Raw genomic sequence first — 22,848 nt, 5'->3', positions numbered from 1 at the left:
GAACCAGAGCAAGCGGTCCCAACCACAAATCTACTACTATGTCAGGGGGAGGGTGCCCCCTGCATTCGCCACTGCCCCACGTTCTAATTCAACAAAAATCCCCCTTCTTGCCCAAATAAGAGTTTCCACTGAAAGATATAGAAGAACGTTCATCCTTCACATATTTGAAATTTTAAATTACTAACCCTTCGCTCTTATCGCTCCACTTTTAACTTGTAGTTTTAATGCTTATTTTGCAACTGCAAACTTTACAATTCTTGCAAGGTAATCTAAATTGTCATTTTGTTTAAATTTGTTTTCCCGGTTTTAATTTACGACTTTTTATGGTTTGACTTTTTTACTGATTGCAATTTTATGAGTTTAAACTGGTTTGATATTTATTACTGATTGGCATTCACCATTTTTTTAAATTTTTTTATTGACACTAAAATGTGAATTTGGCCCTTTTGGGCTTGTGATAGCCGTTTTGTAGAAATAAATCTTGTCTTGTCTAAACCGTAATTTGAAAATAATGTGATAGATAACCCGTGAAATATTACAAGAGAAGAGCCAGAACTTGAGTACGAAGATGAGATCGCTAAAGAAATAGCGAAACAACTGCCGATTATTCTATATAAGCTTTAAATTGTTGGTAAAACCAACAATAGTGAAATTAAACCAACCTAAGTAGATACCGTCGGAGCGTTCTGTTGTTTTGGGATGAAAATATCTTTAAAAGTTATCGAACATTCTTTCTCTATAGCAGAAAAGACAATTATCAAGAATTAATAAGGTACAAGTTGTATTATTTGCAACCCAGAATAATTCCCCATCCTAATAATTTTGATAGCAGTAAATCAATGACGTAAAATGAAAGACAAAGGAAAAACTTACATGTGGCGAATCACTGGCTTTTCATAATACTCAAAAAGGTAAGGCAGATCCACAATCCAGCGTGAGCCTTTTAGAAGGTCTGACCCCAAATTTCTTCCAGAAGTGATAACTTTCAACACAAAAGGGGAATTTGTTCCAATTCCTTCGGAACTTGATTCGTCGTGAACCGAAGCATCCGTTAAGTCTTCTAGCATATATTTTGGTAAACGCGGTCTGCCTCTAGCCCGATAATTTAATTTCAACTTTTCACGATGGGCCTGCACATTTGGCAAATGGAGCCCTCGCATATTTCTTTTTTCCCATGCTACTGTGGTCAATAAAAAGAACTATATAAGAACTTTATTAGGGTTTTGACCATTTTTATCGGGGTTCACTTACTAAGGGGTTGAATTGTTTCTTGGAAAGGCCTTGGACTCGAGACTGGTCATTTGACAGCTTTAGTATGGGTAATTTTTATTGGGGTTTATTTACCAAGGGGTTGGATTGTTTCTTGGAAAGGCCTTGGACTTGAGACTGGTCATTGACTGCTTCTGTTGTTTGCTTTGGTAGTTCTACAGCAAGACTCGGGTCTTGCTATAACAAATTTAAATATTCTGGAGACATTTTGTTTCGTTCATTAGTTATTTTGTTTCATTCATTAGTTATTAATTAGCTTGTTTTATATATTTTTAATTCTTATTTCAGTACGAAGATTATGCAAAATTGTACTTATACTACAATACATAAATTTGTCCTGAATTTATTTTAATTAAACCAAAACGATAGATCAATTTTTTTAAAATAAAACCATTGCTTCTTATTCGGCCCTTGTGCTGTGTTCAATTTATCTCTAGGATTAGACGCAGCTTATCCTTAATTATTTATACAATACAATTTTCTTATATATTCATTAACCGGCAGTTTGGTGTCTGCACCTTACTTCTTCTCTAGACTCTGTTTAAACAGGTTAGAACTAAATAATGCTTGACTGAATCGCTCCTGAACAATCCGAGTGGTTAGCCCCTTGGTGTAATTTTTGCATTCTTAGATGCTCCGATTACAGCTCAATCTAACCTTTTGAGGGGAAATTTTGATTTCGGAACATAAATATGTAAAGTATTTGAAGGGACTGCAGCCAGGAGGTATATATTATAGAAAAAAGTTTCTTATTGATGAATAGAAAATTTTTTGCTCTATTTTTTGATACCCCACAACAACAATGTCAAGCATAGCAATCTAGAATGCAAACCCGAAACAGGTTTTATAATTATTTTGGAATTATAAAAAAAATAATTGTCGGCTTTAAGATTTGATTATGCCAAAATATTCACCAGATTTTTTTACTTCTATTGACATAAAAACCGCCAAAATCACTAATTCAGGAACGTCAGGCAAACTCCAAATGTTTAACATGGGAGGTATAGGAAGATTCTTTGCGAGTCCGTCCTGCCTTAATTTTTTTTTTCAGGGTTGAATGAATCGAAATGCCCTTCTTAAGTGACTAAAAAGATTGGTGGGCAACTGACCCTTCTCCATTCCCTTTTTATCCCCTAGTTTATCTGATTAAAATTTTGAGATAGTCACTCTGTTCAGTATAGTTGAAAGGTCAAATATTTAAGTCTTTAGGGTAAAATGACCCCCCAGAGTCCATGGGGAGAGGCCTGTAAGTTATGAAAATTTTCTAATTGTTTACGCATAGTATTAGCTATTGGGATTTATACAGGCATTTTCGGGGGGGGGGGGAATTTGGTGCTTGGGGTGGATTTCAATAGGGAGGATTTCCTTTGGGGAGGGAACTTTCTGGGGGTGAATTTTCCAAGGGAAATTTTTCACAGGGGGAATTTGGCAAATTCCTATACAAAATACTTTTTGTCTGTCTAATATTCCCTTTGCCAAATCAAGTCTGCATGAGGAGATGTTCCGCGGGAAGTGTCCGGGGGTTATTTCCAGCATGTTTGGGTTTCCGGAAAAGTTTCAACGGAAGGCAGTATATCCAGAGTGATTGAGAGACCAATTAGAAATTAAAGCCTTTTATTCAAATGGAAGTATGATAAGAAGAATTTTTCATGCTGAATCGTCTGCGAGAAATTTTTACCTGGGGGGGGAGAATTATCAGAGAGGAGGTAACTGTCTCGAAAGAATTTGACGGAGGGGTGCACTATACGTTAGATGAAATTCCCCGGAGGATTTTCCTGTGAAGGTGGAGGGGGTGGTATATTTCATGGAGAGTGAGGCAGATTTACCGGTATTATTTGAAAGACGATCAGAAATTAAATAAATAAACAAGATTTTTTAACTGAGGGTAAGGAGCAACACTAAAAGTCAAACCAAACAGAAATTATTCTGTACATAAAGGGCTTTCTCCTCTTGAATGCAGCTAGAGCGTAAAGAGAAAGGTATTGAGGATAGGGCAATCCTTCACAAACGGAATAATTTCCGCTCCTCAAAATCACGCTCTTTGCGCTAATGCTTGGATTTTGTCCCAATTCATTAATAACGGCCCCTAAAACACAAGGGTCACTTATTTAGACCATTAAGATGATTATTAAAGTAATAAATAATAATTTACCATGAAGAGGGAGGTTTCTAGGAGGGGATAACAACATTCATATAGTAGAAAGGGCTATAAGTTGCAAAATTCACCAATATCGTTTACATGTTGCATTAAGGCCCTTAAGTATAATTACAATAGGTAACATTGGTTTAAGTACATTAGTACTAAGAAACAGTTTAGCGTGAAGAATGAGATGTTTATGTGTCGAGGTGAACGAGGTGTTATATACCACAAGGCCTATAAATTATGAAATTTGCCCATAATGTTTGCGTTTAGTATAAAACAGTTCGTGGTGAGAACTGTAAGTAAGTAGTAACCCGGCTCAATAATAACCAAAACGCTAAAAAACAGAATATTGGTACCAATAGATACATCAAAAATCAAAGTTTTATGCTGATTTTAAATATATAAATTTAATTAACTTTAATCTAAATAAAGTTAATTAAAGTTTAATTGAAGTTAAGAGCCTGAGAAAATTTGTCTTATTTTCAAAAAAGGGAGAAAACCACCTAAAAGTCATAGAATCTTAATGGAAATCACAACATCAGATTCAGCGTATCAGAGAACCCTATTGTAGAGGTTTCAAGAATCTATATGCAAAAATGTGGAATTTTCAATTTTTTGCCAGAAGAAAGATCACAGATACGTGGTTTATTTGTTTTTTGTTTTTCTTTTTCCCAGGAGTTATCGCATCCACCCAGTGCTCTTAGAATGTCGCAATGTATCTATGAGGCCCATAGCCACCAGGTCCAATATAAAGATGAATTTTTAATGATTTTCATATTAGTAGGACAGAAGAATTCAGAGAGAGAACAGTTTGAATATACTCTTTATCATCAAGCTTTTGCATAAAAGCAAAAATGAGTGGTTTGCTTACGCTATTAGAACTTGATAGTGGAGCTGGTAGTAGCAATGATACAAAGACAAGAGTACCAAATGTAGCAATAGAAATGATTAGAGCATCTCGACTAAGTCCTGAATGGTATGATATGTATGTAATATAAGAGATTTCATTGATTAAATTCAAATTGAAGGAGAGGTTATGTTTAGCAGCGAAAATAATGCACATACATAGACTGCAATCTGCTTGAAATGCAATAGTGAAATATATTGAGACCAATAATTTGAATCAGTTAGTGAAAAACAAGCGATATATATTATTGTAATTATGAAATAAACGAATTTTCTAAATCAAAAATGTTTTTCCTTGTTAGATATTTTTAGTAGGTCACCGTTTCTCTCTCTAAATGGATATTACCGAAGTAGAACTCAAAGACTCCTCTCTCTCTCTAAAAAAAAAACACTCTCTTTAGTTAATTTCATTTTGGGGAAAAGAGAGTCAATACCTGGAAAAATGTTCTATGCATGTCCATTGTGCATGCATACTCTGGGCAGCTGTTAATCAAGTGAGAATTATATAATTGTTGACGAGTATGATGAAGAGTAAAGATTATGCAATCCGTGTAAATTGCATATAGGATATGTAGTACAAATTAAAGACTGTAATTCCTGTCTCGAAAAGATTTGGGGCTCTCATACTAGGGAATTCCTATGCTCCAGTTGGCACCATGATAGATTTTGTGACATGTGATTAGATAGATATTGTGATTGTGACATGTGATATGTGATATAGATATATTGTGATAGATAGATGTGATTTGTGGGAAAATACCTATCCTGGTGTCATTCGAAAGAATCTTAAACGAGACTCTAGTTTATCCCTAAGAGAGTGGTATCGTCGTGGTTTTAATTGGTTTTGGGAGGAAGAATCACGTCTACGCTTCGACTTTTGGAATAACAAGAGAACTTGGTTTTCATGTCATCGCTGTGAAAAAATGGCTACTATTATTATAAGCCAACTGTTTTTTTTTATTTGGCTGTTACAGAAAGTGATTCTGCATTTGAAAACACTGTATTTGATACTGCTTCAGACAAGCATATTCAAACACAGGAATTTTACAATATATATTTAACTAGTATCATTGACTTCACAAATAGTTACAATAAGAGTGAAGGTACATTAAATTGTAGAAAATGTGACCCTGACTTTACACATCAAGATCAATACGCAATGAATTCAGATGATCTACCGCAGTTAATGGTTATCGAAAGCTACCTATACGTAGAAGAAGAAATCGGTGCTTATGAATCTGAATTAGTTTCAAATGATAAATATAATTATAATTGTCATCTATGTTGTCCTACTGTCTATTTAGATGAAAGAAAATAGAATGCATAAAAGGAAACAGTATTTATCACTAATAAGAAAATTTTATGTAGCCCCCTCTTAAGCATATCTCCATATCCCCCAACTCATATTTTCCATTTTTCCTTTCACCATCCATAGCCCCCTGAAGATTTCACTTCGAAAGTCCTAGTCATTCCCGCATTCTGAATCTTGGTTGAATTCCTGAAAATGTTCTAAGAATCTTTAGTTAAGCTATGCAGGGTTCGAAATAAAAATGCCAAGCTAAGTTTCAAAAATGGCTTGTTTTAAAGCCTCTTGAATTTTTCAGGATTATCATAAACTCTGTAGCTACGCGGCAGGCCCCTAATTGCAGACATTTATTTGTCTTTTCCTCAACAGACATTAATGTCTACTCCAATCCAGTTTAACTCAATCCCATTAGAACCATTTCGGTTAGTTCAACTCTAATTAATTTCAACGTCGTTCAATTCAATCCCCGTTTAACTCAATCCCATTTAACCTAACCCCCATTTAATGTAACTTTACGCAGCTCCTAGACCACCACGAGAAAATTAAACAAGTAAAGGAATATGAAAAGTTTCAATAAGCCTTCTAGGAATTCTAAGAAACTCCATTAGGCCTAAACCCAATGGAGCGAGTAAACAGAGTTACTCCAAATTGACGGGGGGGAGGATAAAACCTATGCATATATATATATATATATATATATATATATATATATATATATATATATATATATATATATATATATATATATATATATATATATATATATATATATATATATATATATATATGTATATATACATAAAAATACTAGATTTTATATAGATTATAAGTTGATTCGAAATAAGTATAAGAAAATGTTAGAGATTAAGAAAAAAGAGCATGAAATTAGGAGAGGAGAGCAACTGAAGAAAGATTATAGAGAAGAAGATATTAGGACCTTTTGGCGTAGATTTAAAAATTCTACAGGAGGAATAAAGGCTTATGATGGTATTCTAGCAGTAGATTCTTGGCCTACATATTTAGAGGAGAGAGAAAATGAAATGATTAGGAACCAAACGGGAACTAGTTTGACTGTAGTTCTGGTATCTGCAGTACGTGATGTAGTTGATAGGCCAATGAAAGAATTTAATTACGATTTGGTTGCTCCCATCCAAGTAAGTGAAGTTTGGGAGACAATGAAAGCAATGAGAGCTGGGTGTTCTCCAGGTATATATGGAATACCAGCCGCACTTTGGAAGTTGGGACGGGTATGGCTACTGCCTGTTATAGCAGGAATGTTTTCCGGTATATTGAACAGTGCAGAATGGCCTTTGTCTTGGGCTACGTCTATTCTAGTACCGTTATTTAAAATGGGGGGTAGATTAGACCATGGGAATTATAGAGGTATAAGCCTAAGTAATGTGCTTAGTAAGGTTTTTGCTAAGATATTATGTTGTAGGATAGATAGTTGGATAGACCAAAATAGAATTTTATCAGATTCGCAAGCAGGGTTCAGAAAATGCTAGAATCCTATAGATCAGATTCTTATTTTTATTAGGGATGATTGGGAAACAGGTTAGGAGAAAAGAGAAAGGCTACTTGCTGCATTTTTGGCTTCAAAAGGGGCGTTTGATGGAGTGGATATATGTTTAATGATAGAGTCATTGTTAGCACTAGGGCTACCTAGGGTATTTGTTAAGACTATAGCATCTATGTATAATATAGTCAAGATTGTAGTACGGGTAGGAAAGGATTTCTCTAGGGTTTCTAGGAGTAGACTTGGTGTTAAGTAGGGATGTACAATTTCCCCAAGACTATTTTCATTGTATATAAATAATTTTGAAGAATATTTGATATGCAGAGGCACCCCAATAATTAAGCTTTCAAGTGCAAGCGTTATAGCATTATTTTTTGCGGATGACATAGCACTAGTAGTGGAAAGTAAATAACATTTGCAACAACTGCTAGATCTAGCATCTTGTTACTTTAAGAATGAGAAACTAGTATCAAACAGTTCGTGGTAACGAACTGTAGTAAGGAGCGACCCGGCTCAATAGTAAACGAAACTCTAAAAAACGGAATTTCGATGCTAAAGGATATATCAAAAGAATTGGATTTTTATACTGATTTCAAATATATAAGTTTCATCAAGTTTAGTTATTGTCATCAAAAGTTACGAGCCTGAGAAAAATTGCCTTATTTTGGAAAATAGGGGGTAACACCCCCTAAAAGTCATAGGATCTTAACGAAAATTACACCATCGCATTCAGCGCATCAGAGAACCCTATAGAAAAGATTTCAAGGTCTAATCTACAAAAATGTGGAATTTCGTATTTTTTGCCAGAAGACAAATCACGGGTGCGTGTTTATTTGTTTTGTTTTTTTTTTTTTTTTTTTTTCCCAGGGGTCATCGTATCGACCAAGTGGTCCTAGAGTGTTGCAAGAGGGCTCATTCTAACGGAAATGAAAAGTTCTAGTGCCCTTTTTAAGTGACCAAAAAAATTGGAGGGCACCTAGGCCCCCTCCCACGCTCATTTTTTTCCCAAAGTCAACGGATCAAAATTTTGAGATAGCCATTTTGTTCCGCATAGTCGAAAACCATAATAACTATGTCTTTGTGGATGACTTACCCCCCACAGTTCCTGGGGGAGGGGCTGCAAGTTACAAACTTTGACCAATGTTTACATACAGTAATGGTTACTGGGATGTATACCGACGTTATCAGGGGGATTTTTTTGGTTTGGGTGTGGGGTTCAGGGGAGGGGGCTATATGGGAGGATCTTTCCTTGGAGGAATATTTCAAGGGGGAAGAGAAATTCAATGAAAAGGGTGCAGGACTTTCTAGCATTACTAAAAAAAAAAACAATGAAAATATAAACATGAAAAAGTTTTTTCAATTGAAAGTAAGGAGAAGCACTAAAACTTAAAAAAGAACAGAGATTATTACGCATATGAGGGGTTCTAAAAATACTTTAGCATAAAGAGCGAGGTATTTAGGAGGAGATAAACACTTCACTCTTTATGCTAAAATTTTTTAAAATAATTTCAACTATTTATTCTACGGCCTTTCTGATTCAGGGGTCATTCTTAAAGAATTGGGATAAAACAAGATTTAGTGTGAAGAGCGAGGTATTAACGAGGGGACCAACCCCCTCATATATATAATCAAAAATATAAGAATATAAAAGTTTGTTACGTAAGTTAATTCTTAAGTTACGTATTTTTTTACTAATAAAAACGTTCGTTAAAAATAAAAGATCTAGTTGCCTTTTTAAGTAACCGAAAAATTGCAGGGCAACAAGACCTCCTTCCCCACCCCTTATTTCTCAAAATCGTCTGATCAAAACTAAGAGAAAGCCATTTAGCCAAAACAAGAATTAATATGCAAATTTCATTTTAATAATTTATGTACGGAGAGCCAAAATCAGTCATGCATTAATTAAAAAACTTTCAGAAATTAAATAAAAAAAACAAGTTTTTGAAATGAAAGAAAGGAGCGACATTAAAACTTAAAACGAACAGAAATTACTCCGTATATGAAAGGGGCTTTTCCTCCTCGACACCCCGCTCCTTGCGCTAAAGTTTGATTCTTTTTCGCAACTCTACTTTTTAAAACAATAAAAAACTTTAGCGTAAGGAGCGGGGTGTCGAGGAGGAAAAGCCCCTTTCATATACAGAGTAATTTCTGTTCGTTTTAAGTTTTAATGTCGCTCCTTACTTTCATTTAAAAAACTTGTTTTTTTTATTTAATTAAAAAAATAACTTGGTGATAATGGTTCTTAGGAAAAGTGGAGAACAGATAGATTCGCAGTGTCAATTTATGTATGAAGATAGGACACTAGACTATGTTGAAGAATTTCAGTACTTCTGTTGTAGGCTTTCGTCAGATGGGAAATAGAAGAAGCATCTCAAGATGGTAGAAAGTAAGAGAAATAGACCACTAGGATTGTTAAGTAAAAGTAGTATTAAGGAAATTAGGGATTTAGGACTGCTAGAGTATATTTTAAACGCTAGGGTTAGATCGGCTTTGCAATACGGGGCGGAGCTTTGGGGGTTTAGCAGTTGAGGTCTTTTAAGCGTATGTTAGGTCATTATAATAAGTTTAACTGGTTAGTACAGAGAGGGGATATAGAAATAAAGTGTATGACACAGAGTAGGTTAAATAGTATGGTTAAATATTGGGAAAGGGTGTCATTGATAGAAGATAATAGGCTAGTTAGACAAGCATTTTTAATGATGCTTCAAGATAGGAGGAAGGATTCGTGGCCAAATCAGGTGAAGAATATATTAGACCGTGCAGGGCTAGGTGATTTCTGTAATGAGGGAAAGGGGGTAGGATAGTTGTAGGGACTGTATCTATGTTAGTTGCTACTAGGCTAGAGTCTAAGGAAGTTCAGGTTTGGCAAGCTGAGAAGGCCACCTCACCGTCCCTTGGGATATTAAATAAAAAACTAGTTTTTTAAACTGAAAGTAAGGAGCGACGTTAAAACTTAAAACGAACAGAAATTACTCCGTATATGAAATGGGTTGTCCCCTCCGCAATCCCTCGCTCTTTACGCTAAAGTTTGACTCTTTGCCACAATTCTGCTTTTTAAAACAATTAAAAGCTTTAGCTTAAAGAGCGAGTGATTGCGGAGGGGACAACCCATTTCATATGCGGAGTAATTTCTGTTTTTTTTTAAGTTTTAATGTCGCTCCTTACTTTCAGTTTAAAAAACCTGTTTTTTTATTTAATTTCTGAACGTTTTTGAATTAATGCATTTTTGATTTTGGCTCTCCGCACATAAATTATTAAATGAAATTTTCGTATTAATTCTTTTTTGGCTAAATGGCTTTCTCTTAGTTTTGATCAGACGATTTTGAGAAATAAGGGGTGGGGAAGGAGGCCTAGTTGCCCTCCAAATTTTCGGTTACTTAAAAAGGCAACTAGAACTTTTACTTTTTAACGAACGTTTTTATTAGTAAAAAAATATACGTAACTTAAGAATTAACTTACGTAACAAACTTATATATTCTTATATTTTTTATTATGTATATGAGGGGGTTTGTCCCTTCGTTAATACCTCGCTCCTTACACTAAATCTTAAGTTTTGTCCCAATTCTTTAAGAATGACTCTGAATCAGAAAGGCCGGAGAATAAATAGTTGAAATTTCTAAAAATACTTTAGCATAAAGAGCAAGGCATTTATCTCTTCCTAAATACCTCGCTCTTTATGCTAAAGTATTTTTAGAATCCCTCATATGCGTAATAATCTCTGTTCGTTTTAAGTTTTAATGCTACTCCTTACTTTCAGCTGAAAAAACTTTTTCATGTTTATTTTTTCATTGTTTTTTTATATTAATGCTTGAAAATCCCGAACCCTTTTCATTGAATTTCTCTTTTCCCATGACATATTCCTCCAAGGTAAGATCCTCCCACATAGTCCACTCTCCTCAACCCCACCCGCAAACCAAAAAAAATCCCCCTGAAAACGTCTGTACACTTCCCAATAACCATTACTGTATGTAAACACTGGACAAAGTTTGTAACTTGCACCCCTCCCCCAGGGACTGTAGGGGAGTGAGTCATTCCAAAGACATAGTTATTATGGTTTTCGACTATGCGGAACAAAATGGCTATCTGAAAATTTTGATTCATTGATTTTGGGAAAAAATGAGCGTGGGAGGGGGCCTAGGTGCCCTCTAATTTTTTGGTCACTTAAAAAGGGCGCTAGAACTTTTCATTTCCGTTAGAATGAGCCCTCTTGCAACACTCTAGGACCACTTGGTCGATACGATGACCCCTGAGAAAAAAAAAACAAAAAAAAACAAATAAACACGCACCCGTGATCTGTCTTCTGGCAAAAAATACGAAATTCCACATTTTTGTAGATAGGAGCTTGAAATTTTTGCTGTAGAGTTCTCTGATACGTTGAATGCGATGGTGTGATTTTCGTTAAGACTCTTTGACATTTAGGGGGTGTTCCCCCCTATTTTCCAAAATAAGGCAAATTTTCTCAGGCTCGTAACTTTTGATGACAAAGATTAAATTTGATGAAACTTATATATTTATATTTTCATATTGATGAAACTAATATATTTAGAATCAGCATGAAAATTCGATTCTATTGATGTATCTTTTAGCATCAAAATTCCGTTTTTTAGAGTTTCATTTACTATTGAGTCGGGTCGCTCCTTACTACAGTTCGTTACCACGAACTGCTTGATATGCGGAGGTTCAGGAGAACTGGGGCGAAGAAATTTACCTAAAAATGGGTTGGCTCCGGAAGATTTGAAATGGGTAATGTATGTAAGGGGGAATTTTATACCTCTTGTAGAACGTAGAAAACATTTAGGGAGAAACAGAATGAGGGACGGTCCTTACAGTTGCTCTATGGGTGGAGAGATGGAAGAGTCTTTTAATCATTTTTTAGGGGATTGTAGGGAGTTAAGGAAGTTACGCTTAGAAACATTTGGTAGGGAGGTCGGGGGAGAGATTGGATTTCAGAAATTTTAGAAGTAGGTGTTACTTAAGTATAGATAATATTGGAAAGTTCGTCCTGGGAGGTATGAGGTATCGTGATGATTTTCTTACATAATTAGTTTGAGTGTCTTTTCAGTCTATGTTTTGTTTCAGTATTTTTTCGCTTGTTTTGTGTATGTCATCGTGGCCCAATAAGGCTTTCGTGTGAATAAACCTATATATATATATATATATATATATATATATATATATATATATATATATATATATATATATATATATATATATATATATATATATATATATATATATATATATATATATATATATATATATATATATATATATATATATATATATATATATATATATATATATATATATATATATATATATATATATACATATATACATGGTTATGGTGGGATATGGAGATATGCTTAAGATGGGCAACATAAAATTTTCTTATTAGTGATACAATATTGTTTCCTTTCTATTCTTTCATCTAAATAGACAGTAGGACAACACAGATGACTATTATAACTATATTTATCATTTTAAACTAATTCAGATTCATAAACATCACAAAAAGACCCAGAAGAGATACGGAATATATTTTGTATATTATTTATATATTGTATAAATATATTTTTCACCTTTACTTATCCCTAGTCTTAGCGACTTAGTCTTCTTGACATTTATTTTCAAACATATTCTTGCAGCCTGAAGTCATAAAACCTCTAAAGAACCATTCCTTTTCCTAAAATTTTCCTTTACACTTTTTAAATCATCAGCATAGTCTAAGTGTTGGAGAGTTTTACTTCCCCATTTGACTCCGTCTTCTGTCGACTCCATTTGACTCCGTTCCCCAATTGCTTTTGCTGTACTCCCTAGGACAAAGTCCATCGGAACACTCCATGTAAATAGGGATAAAAGGCGACTCTGCTTAACTCCTTTTATTCTTGATTTAATACGAAACCAGTAAGTAACCTCATTTCCTACCTTAACCAAAACAATGCTATTTTCATAAATAATACAAAGCAATATTATGAATTTATCTTGTATGCCACACGACGATTGGACCCTTGCTAAAGCTCCTCTATCCGCTGAAGCAAAGACTTGCGCATAACCAATAAAACTGAGGACTAAAGGGGTTCGATTACCAAAGCACTTCTCAGTTATCAGTTTGAGTTAAAAATTTGATTTATACATCATTTTCACTTCGTAAAACCACACTTCTCTTCTCTTGAAACTTTATCCACAGGATCTTTAAGTCTTAAGACTTTCATCATGCTAAGTAGTTTCCTTTTTATAGAAACAAGGCTAATGCCTCTATAATTACCAAACTCACTCTTATCACTTTTTTTATCGAGGGGCTTAATTGGAGATTTTCTACAATCACTCGATACTTTCTTTACAAAAATTATATTCACAATCTTCGGTAACTTGTCTCTAACATAAAACCACTATATTTAAAAAGCGCATCAACCACACCATCAGCACCCAGGGCCTTTATTATTTTTAAATCTTTTAAGTACTGTCGCAAATTCTTCTTCATAAAAAAATTCTTCCTTCACATCTAAGGCGTCAAGAACTTTTATTTTCTCTTCTACACCTTCTCCTGTGACTCTATCACTGTTTAGCACATTCTTGAAGTACTCTGCCATCACTCTTAAACTGTTTCCTTCTCACTAATCTTGACCCCGTTCCTCTGTTTAACTGGGACAAGCCTAGATTGACTATTTCCATCTCAATTTATTAACATGCCAGTACAATTTTTTGCTATTATACCGCTGGCAGTACTGAATAGATCGTCAATAATTCTATACGTAACCTCTGCTTTGCACCTCCTTACTCCAAGTTTTAAGGCTTTCTTCGCCTGCTTTACATTCTTTTGTTCTCGCATGATATATCACTCAAATAATTCTTGTACAATTCCCTTCTCCTCTCCAGCAGGCATAAAGTACTTTATTGCTATTCCTAACTGTGTTTCCAAATTATCTTTCCCTGAGACGCTGCATTGGCTTCACAAACTATTTTTTTTAAGTCATTCCATCCATCTTCTACGTTATCAAATTTTAAGCTCTTACGGTTATTATCTTTCGTGTGCATATTTACTTTAACTCAGCTTCATGATGACTCCTACCCCCCCCCCCTTGGCTTCTATGTTATTCACCATATTTTACCTCTGATCAGAATAATTATAATCTTTGAGATGCAAAAAATTAAAAAAATCAAGGTCCTTTTACTCCTCGAGTAAGGTCAAATTTCAATCTTTGAATGACGATTAATATTGTATGGAATAAGTTGCCTGATTCAGCTCGAAGGTGCAACTTATTCATTTTGTTCAAAAAATAGATAAAAATTCTTTGACTTTATAGAAGTTATTTTTCTTATATATTTATTATTATTATATTGGAGTCTATTTGATCTACTTAATTGATTTAGCCTATTCGGGTTTTTTTATTCAGGGAAAAATTGCTCACTTTATTCGAGTTTTCTTTTCTTGTCCGTTCTGCTTTTCACTCTATGAGTAAGTGATTGTTTTATAATTTTTTTTTCTCGGAGTAAGTGACTTGTTTATCTTCCCCCATCATTACATGCCAATAAGCCTTTGGAAGAATAGTTAAACGTACTATTGTATGTGTATTTCATAATGAATAAATCTTATCTTTTAAATATTTCATTTTTATTAACATAGACCGTCTAATTCACATCAGGAAATATTGTGAAATGACAGTGATGCTTGACTTTATCAAACAGTTCGTGGTAACGAACTGTAGTAAGGAGCGATCCGGCTCAATAGTAACCAAAACTCTAAAAATTTGAATTTTGATATCAATAGCTACATCAAAAGAATCGCATTTTAATGCTGATTTTAAATATATAAGTTTCATCAAGTTTAGTCTTACCCATCAAAAGTTACGAGCCTGAGAAAATTTGCCTTATTTAGGAAAATAGGGGAAACACCCCCTAAAAACCGTAGGATCTTAACGAAAATGACACCATCAGATTCAGCGTCTCAGAGAACCCTACTGTAGAAGCTTCAAGCTCCTATCTACAAAAATGTGGAATTTTGTATTTTTTGCCAGAAGACAAATCACGGGTGCGTGTTTATTTGTTTTTTTTGTTCTGTTTTTTTCTTTTCCCCAGGGGTGATTGTATCGACCAAGTGGTCCTAGAATGTCGCAAGAGGGCTCATTCTAACGGAAATTAAAAGTTCTAGTGCCCTTTTTAAGTGACCAAAAAAATTGGAGGGCATCTAGGCCCCCTCCCACGCTCACTTTTTTCCAAAAGTCAACGGATCAAAATTTTGAGATAGCCATTTTGTTCAACATAGTCAAAAACCATAAAAACTATGTCTTTGGGATGACTTACTCCCCCACAGTCCCTGGGGGAGGGGCTACAAGTTACAAAATTTGACCAGTGCTTACATATAGTAATGGTTATTGGGAAGTGTGTAGGCGTTTTCAGTAGGATTTTTTGGTTGGGGGGAGGGATTGAGAATAGGGGGATAGGCTGGGGGAGCTTTCAATCGAGGAATTTGTCATGGTAGAAGAAAATTTCCATGAAGGGAGCGCAGGATTTACTAGCATTATTAAAAAAAAAAAACAATGAAAAAAGAAACATGAAAAAGTTTTTTTCAGCTGGAGGTAAAGAGCAGCATTAAAACTTAAAATGAATGGAAATTATTACCCATATGAGGAGCTCACCTCCTCCTAATACCCCGATCTTTACGCTAAAGTATTTTTAGTAATTTCAACCATTTATTTTACGGCTTTGGTGATTCAGGGGTCATTCTTAATGAATTGGGACAAAATCTAAGCTTTAGTGTAAAGAGCGAGGTACTGACGAGGGGGCGAACCCCCTCATATATGTAATAAAAACATGAGAATACAAAACTTCTTTAGGTAAGCTAATTTATAAGTTACGTATATCTTTTACTAAAAAAAAGATTCGTAAAAAATTAAAAGTTCTAGTTGCCTTTATCTTAATTAACCAAAAAATCGGAGAGCAGCTAGGCTTCCTCTCCCGCTCTTTTTTCTCAAAATCATTCAATCAAAATTATGAGAAAGTCATTTAGCAAAAAAAAATAATAAATATACAAATTTCGTTTTAATTATTCCTCTGCGGAGAGCCAAAATCAAAACATGCATTGATTGAAAAACGTTCAGAAATTAAATTAAAAAAAACAAGTTTTTTTTAACTGAAAGTAAGGAGCAGAATTAAAGCTTAAAACGAACAGAAATTACTTCGTATATGAAAGGGGCTGCTTCCTCACCAACATCCCGCTCTTTACGCTAAAGTTTTTTACTGTTTTAAAAAGAAGAGTTGAGAGAAAGAGTCAAACTTTAGCGTCAAGAGCGGGATGTTGGTGAGGAAGCAGCCCCTTTCATATACGAAGTAATTTCTGTTCGTTTTAAGTTTTAATTCTGCTCCTTACTTTCAGTTAAAAAAAACTTGTTTTTTTTATTTTCTTAGAGAAAAGGACTGCGACTTGTAGACACATAGTAAATTACAATTTATTCATAAAAACTAGGGGAAAATAAAGAAAATCTAGAGATCATAAGGATTGAAAATATTTCCTTCAAAATTATCGGAAAGCCCACTACGAAAATAAGATACTTCACTGTCTCCGTATACAATCTTCAGTCTAATCAATAACTGTTCAACCCTTAGTTATGCTACCAGTGTGTGTTTTTAAGGTAGGCTAGTTCCCAAACTGGTCTAGCAGCTTAAGAATATTCTAAGGTATTTGCAGTTATAACTTGATTGGGTTATTCACCCAAGTTTGGCTGGCTCATTAATAAAAAGAAAATAAATCTAGCGGTTTGATGCTAATTAAAATGGTTAAACAAATATAGGCCTTATTTTATATTAGTTTTCAGTTTTACCATTAGGGTATCAGTTTGTCAGTGTAGCAGATTTACGAATTTCAGTTTACTTTTGCCAAAACAACTTGACTGACTTGGAGTGTCATTCGATTCGTTTCAAAAAGCCCACTATTATTATCTATATTTACTTTTTCTTGCCCTATTGCTATTTGTTAGATATGGTGTATGTTAGAAGATCGAAAGGAGTACTCATTCAATCAGTAATTTGAAATTCTAGAGCCCTTTTAAATGACCAAACAGACTGGATTGCAGCTATCCTTCCCCCTCCCAAGCTCTTTTTTCTTCAGAAACATCCGGTCTAAAACAAATTCATTCGGCATCGTTGGAAAGTTCAATAGTCAATGTCAATGGGCATGGATATCCTTCAATGGAAAGCAGTAGCAGTTTTGGCCGCTTCAATTTGCTTATGTTTGCAATAAAAACTAAATCTTATTATAAGTACTATGTTTTTCAAAGAAATTACATTGGGGTGGTTCTGGGTACCCGGCTGACTGACCGTATTTCAAACAGTTGTTTGTACGAGAAATGTGGTTCAATTCTGCTTTCGCGGGCTATAATGAAAGAAAGGTTGAAATGGCTAGGGCAAGTTGTGCGGATGAAGGATGACAGATTGTCGAAGATTTCCGTTTTTGATCAAGTATCTTATGCTAAACGGAGAGCAGGTCATCCTCGTCTTGGGTGGGAGTCATAAAGAAAGATCTAAAAGAAATGGGAAGTTCCTGGGAGGGTGTAAAAAATGATGCTTTGAATAGACTGGTATGGAGGAGGAACGTCCGTAATTGTGTTGGCCTCTGGAAGCTTGGTGCTACGGTAAGTTGTTAGTATTAGTGGTAGAAGTAAGTAACTTACTGTCAACTACGACCTCTATTTTATTTTAATAAGGATGAAATTTAAAAAAAAAAAATACAAAACGATTATATGTTTTACATTATTTATTTCAAATTTATACCCCTAAAATATCTGAATCTGGGGCGAGTGCCCCCCCCCCCAACCCTATTTTCTGAATTCCCTTCTGGGGAAAAGGGTGCTAAAAAAAGCAAAAAACACAAGACTAAACGGGCTTTAAAGATGTCTAAGAATTCTGATGATTCTGTTTGGAATTTCCTCCCATTAGTCTAAGGGAAAAACAAGTCTGTTTGTTGAAAGAGGCCTTCTCAAATATGAGCCAAAGCTGAGGTTACATCATTGATTTGATCACGTTTGCTCATTAATGCGGTCAAAGTTGAGCTGCTTTCACTGTTAAGATTGTTTTTTCTCTCTGTGCTACTATAAGAAGACGTGGATGGGAATAAAATCCCTTTTCAATACCTTTTTCTTCTTGTTCTACTTACCTCTGCTTTACAAAGTTAATTTTTGGCCAATAAAAGGGTTTTGCCCTTTTATTTTTTTATTAGCCTAGTAGAACCAATTAAAATTGATAAAATAATATTTTTATTAATGTTATTAAAACAATCAAAGTTAAGACCTGGACCTATCTTGTTTTAATAGAACGGGTTAAGAAACCAAAAGTTTGGCCACCTTACACTGCAGAGCCTAAGGACATGGTTATTCCGAATTAATAATTTACACAATACTTGGCAGCCCAGCTTTTCTGATCCTAGGACCACATGTTTACTCTTACACCTGATGGGGGGGGGGGGATTTACCAAGTGGTTAAAAATTAAAGGTAGCCCGCTCCTACCCTAAGTCTTGAATAGGACATTTTTCTTCGAACAATAACAAAGAAAAGTTACTGTTTAGCAACAGCTTAGCAGTTACTTAGTTACTGTTTAGCAACTCTATTTAATTCAAAAATATTATAGAATACGTAAATTAGACAATGCATACGCACCAAACAACCATCAATTAAGTAGTGGAGTCAGCTTTTGCTAAGAGTGTCAGTAATAAGCTCGTGCTTACGATAGTGTACTGTAAACATTTTTGGATGGGGGATATTGAGTTTAGTAAGCTTAGATTCTTTGCCATTAATATTAATGTTGCATATCCCTCTTCCACTTCCTTCCTGTCCCGCACTTATCATAGAAGACAAAATCTTGCAGTTGCACTACGCACTATTCCAGCAGCCCCGTGCATCACGTCATTCAGCTGCATGTGATTTGAAAAAGACGTCTTTGCAAATAAGAATATTTTTGAAATCTTTTTCAGGAAAATTGCACCCCCTCTGATTGAACAACAAGAAAACATCACTTTTTTATGTGGGTAGCAGTGATATGTCCTTTTACTTTTCTTCGTCACTACTGAGGCACTGGAACATCATAAAGAGCTGTTCAAAGACTCACAAAAGATGAATCTTATATCAAGTTGTTTTGTTATGTGCCCGAACTTGATATAGCCGTCATAAAGTAAAGTATGGTAGACTAAAAGTGCAATTTCGGTGATATTTTTGGGATATAAAGGCTGAGTTTGACACATGGACATCATAGAAAGCTAATTATGCGCACATTTATAAACCAATGTCTATATTTAATTGTTTTTTCTTATAAATTCGACTTCATCAGGCAATCATAAAGTGCCACTTGGCACACAAAGTGTGCTTTGGGCTGTTTTTCCATTTCTTACAATTAAAAAATAACAAAAAAGGGTATTGTCCAATGAAAAAACTATGCATACAAATTCCCCCTCACCCCTAAGCAAATTCTCTCCTATGGGAAATCCACTTGGAAATTTTCTTTATTTGAAATAGCGACAGTATTCTTAATTTAAAGTATTCTAAAAAATGTCTGAATTATTCACTTACTCGTTATTCACTGAATTATTCACTAACTCGATTTTATTTAAATCTGAACAAAATCAATTTTCTAGATATTTGATTGAAAATATCCAGAAAATCTGAACAATTCTTGGTAGCATTGGGGTAGAAACCTTAATTAAATGAAACTTATCAGGGATGCCAATCGGATGGGGAAATTGACACCCTGGGTGTGAAAATTACCTCCCCCCTTGTATTTTATGTTATAACAACAAAATCTAATAAAATAAGAAACAAGTTTCTTTTTTGTAAACCAGTGTACGGGAAGTAAACATATCCAGAAGGGGGAGGGGTCGAATATTTTTTCATGCATAAAATTCCCTTCACAAAGTAAAGCTTGGTCTCCTAGTGCTGCATACTAAAATTGATAACAATAGATAAAGAGTATGGATTGCTACCGCCTATTTGTGGGCATAAAAATTCTAAAATCTTAGAAAATCATACATATAATGTTTTGGTTCAATTTATCCTGCTTGCAGCAGACATTTCATACAGCATGCTGATTCAGAGATAAATGTCACACAAGTAACGCTGAGGTTATCCGAGGTGCGACTAATCACAGTAATAATCCTCAGGAAATGTATGTCCATACTTTTATGAAGCAGTTTAAAAGAAATGTTTATAAAAGGAAAAAACAGCAAGAATTAAACGTGGGATTGCATATAGACGCAGTTCTATATTTATGGGTTACTGTATAAAATCCCAGTCGCGAGGAATAGGTTGTTATTAGTACTCACCAGGTGTTTATATTACAATTAAGAGTATTTGAGGTATATTGGAATTATGATTTAAATACTGGACGCAGACAATTAAAAAAATTAAATGATTTCTTGAGCTAATCCCACCCCTCCACTAACTTTTATGACTAAGCTGCAACCGATTTGACCTATCTAGCTACAGTTTAAACATTATTGTAAAGAGTACTAAGTCTTATTTTCTTTTTTGATGATTTCTTTTCATGTTTTTCAATGAAAAATATTCTGGTTTTCAACAATTTCATGTTTTTCAGTGCTGTTTTATTTGCAGATTTAGAGTGTATTTATATCCATTTTGAAAGTTTTGAAACATGTAAATTGTGTATTGAACTGATAGACTTTAAAGAAGTAGAATACACTTACCTATCAAGTTCTCAGGGGAACCATTTGATTTAGACACTCGTGGCGAAACAGGAAGTATAGTACCTTTTCGTAATTCTGCCATTAATTAGGCTCACCTATTTACTTGATGATAAGGTTTCGAAGGCGGCATATTTGTATAAATAGTGATGTAGAACACATTAGGAGGTATAACTCATGTTTTCGCGTTTTTTCTTATATTAAGAACAATGATGGATTAATAAAAAAAATATCTGCTCAAAGTAAAGAACGAAGTTGAAACTTAAAACGCAACAGTTTTTAAGTTACTTAATAAATTTTTCTTTTGAATTATTGAGAGGCCACTAAGCCCCTTGTCCCTCCCTCAACGACGCCACTGTTGGTTACATATTGTATTTGATTGACATATATCTAAACATCTTTCATGCAGGGAGGGTGGAGTTTAGTGCACGGGATTTTCCACGAGGGGTGAATTGACCAGAATTCATATTTGGAATTATTTTGTTATCTTACAATCGCTTTGGTGACTTAATTTTACAGATGGAGAGATTGTTTCGAAGTAAGTGCCTAGGGCAAATTTTCAATGGGGAGAGAGTTGGATGAGGGATTTTTTGTGTCGGAATTGTTGCGGGAGAAATTTTCCATGGGAAAAAAATTCTTTTGAGGATATTTTTCCAGGGAAAACTTTTCATGGGGGTTGGGGATATCTGGCAGGATTTGAAAGAGGATCAGAAACGAAAAAACAAGTGTTTTTCAAATGAAAGTAAGAAAAATTTTCCTTGAGGAAATTTTTGGGGAGAGCTATTTCAGGAGATAATTTCAGCAAGGAGAGTATTGTTCAGGAAAATTTACCGTGAAGAGACTTTGCCAGGGAGGAATTTTGAATTCCTCACTGGTGGAGGAGGTTTTTGTGGCATTATTTGAAAATAATACAAAATGAAATGAAAAATTGTTTTCATCAGCCAGAGATAATGAACAACATAAATCTTTAAAAGACAAGAAATTACTCAGTATATAAAAGGTTTTCCCCTCCACTATTACGCTTAAGTTTGACTTATTGACCTAATTTAGCAAGAACGAATCCTGAAAGACAATACCTATTTAATTAGAGTAAGCATGGTATTTCCATACTCTAAAAAACTTTAGTGTACCAACTGAAGGATTAAGCAACCCCCTCATATACGGAATACTTTTGTTCTTTTCGTGTTTTAATATTTTAACTTACTATCAGTTGAAAATAATCTTTTTTTAGTCTCTAATAAGAAGTATAACATACTAATAAGGGTAAGAACGGGAATTTCTATTTTAATATACTTATGCATTAAATTGGACGGACAAAAATCTGTTCTTCGCAATTCATTATAAGTCACCATTATGAATATATAAAAAAAACTTACCGAATTTTTTTTATTAAAGAAAAGTTAAGAACCTTATTAAAAATTATGTTTTATAAGACTCTAAACGGTCAGAACTTGCAATCAAAAACTAAAATGAACCCTTTCCTAGGGTTGTTCGAATTATTATGGGACTTTCTTTCTGCTCATCTTATGTGATAACATGGATATTCTTTACTTTGAAAAATATCTTTTCAGTAATATGTCTAAAAAAAAATTCTTCGTTTTCGGTATCTAAAGTATAGGTTCTGCAATTCTTATTCCAGTTTTTCACATTTTCTGCATAATAATTTAAAAATGTCAGGTTGAAGTTTAAATTCTTAAGTTGTATAAGGTAATACGAGTTTACCTTGAATTATATTAAAAATGACTAGTGTAAACTTCGTTCTGTTTGAAGTCAAGTTCTTGGACTATACTTTCGATTCAAAAGATTTTCTAGATTGTGCACTCGAGATAAATCACCATTGAGAACGTCTGAAATATTGTGTATGAATAAAAAGGGAGTAAAAATTGAATACATACGACATGCCAGGCTACATCCAGAGGGCTAGGGAGTTTGAACCTCCCTACCACCCTCGAAAATGTGTGGCCGGCTCGTAATAACGTAACAAAATTTGTTAGGTTTAGGTCTAACAAACTTTGTTCGTTTA

The sequence above is a fragment of the Artemia franciscana genome, chromosome 3 (genome assembly GCF_032884065.1).
Source record: "Artemia franciscana chromosome 3, ASM3288406v1, whole genome shotgun sequence".
Lineage (NCBI taxonomy): Eukaryota > Metazoa > Arthropoda > Branchiopoda > Anostraca > Artemiidae > Artemia > Artemia franciscana.
Note: the sequence above shows the minus strand (reverse complement) of the source record.